At 48.3% G+C, this 1,095-nt stretch overlaps 1 pseudogene; it reads left to right on the forward strand.

Moving 5' to 3' along the window:
* Positions 1 to 874, forward strand: part of LOC101569356 — a 2,335-nt pseudogene extending 1,461 nt beyond the window's left edge.
* Positions 875 to 1,095: the final 221 nt, after the last annotated feature.

A 1,095-nucleotide genomic window follows, 5' to 3' on the forward strand; every position in this document is an offset into this window, starting at 1 on the left:
TCCACTGTTGGAGAAGCAGATACTGTGTCAACACAACAGAACGCTGCGTGCCAGAGTCACATGGTCACTGCATCTGTGAGCAGTGCAAGGGGCAGAGAGATAGCATCGTCCAAGGATAGACCACTATCAGCCAGAGAGAGGAGGCGAATAAAGCAGTCACGGGAAGAGATGTTCCTCTCACTTGAAGGTCCTGCAGTGAGGAGAACTTCTCTGAGTGCAGTGGATCCTGGGAAACTGCAGGAAGAAGGCCAACCCCTCCCTGCCCGACGGTTCTTTTCTGACTACAACCACACTCAGGAAAGAGAACTGATTAATTGTCTGTCTGAGGATGAGCTAAGTTCTTCTACAAGTTCAACTGATAAATCAGATGGGGATTCCAAGGATGGGAAAAGTCACACAAATGAAATGAGTGGCTTGATGCAATTGATGACTCAAACCCTTAAACTGGACCCAAAAGAGAGCTGTGAAGATCTCGCGGCTCCAGCTTCAGGGTCAGAATTCAGATTTCATCGAAAGTATCGGGACATGCTAGTGCTTCATGGAAAAGTTGCAGAAGAGTCAGAGGAACTCGGTTTTAGAGAGCTGCCTTCAGTTATCATGCCAGGTTCTGAAAAGATCAAGAGAATACTTGAAGTCCTGAGAGCTGACATCATCCAGGGCCTAGGAGTTCAGGTTTTGGAGCAAGTGTATGAGATTTTAGAAGAGAAGGATGAAACAGAGAGAGAGGTATGTTTAGGGAGCACATGAGTGACAAATATACAGCTTACAGTGTGACAGCTCACCAGTTGAAATTTTTTGAAGAACATGTGAATTTTTGAGAATTTGTTAGAACTAGACCTATTTCAAAGGTTTCTGGCTTAAAAAACCACGGAGCTAAAAAAAAAAAAAAAAGCCACGGGAGACCCAGTCCTAGCCCAGGTCTGGTGAGTGTGTGGAGAGCTTCCTGCTACACGGTGCCGGCGGGACCAGTCCCAACCCAGGAGCAGCGTGGGCGGGACCCTCTCCTGCCCTCTCGGGCCGCCACCGAGAAGGAATTTCTTCCGACTTCCGGGAACCCCCAGACCCAGTCCTAGCCCAGGAATTTCTGCCGAGTTC

This window comes from Octodon degus, unplaced genomic scaffold, assembly GCF_000260255.1.
Source record: "Octodon degus isolate 3935 unplaced genomic scaffold, OctDeg1.0 scaffold00635, whole genome shotgun sequence".
In the NCBI taxonomy this organism is placed as follows: domain Eukaryota; kingdom Metazoa; phylum Chordata; class Mammalia; order Rodentia; family Octodontidae; genus Octodon; species Octodon degus.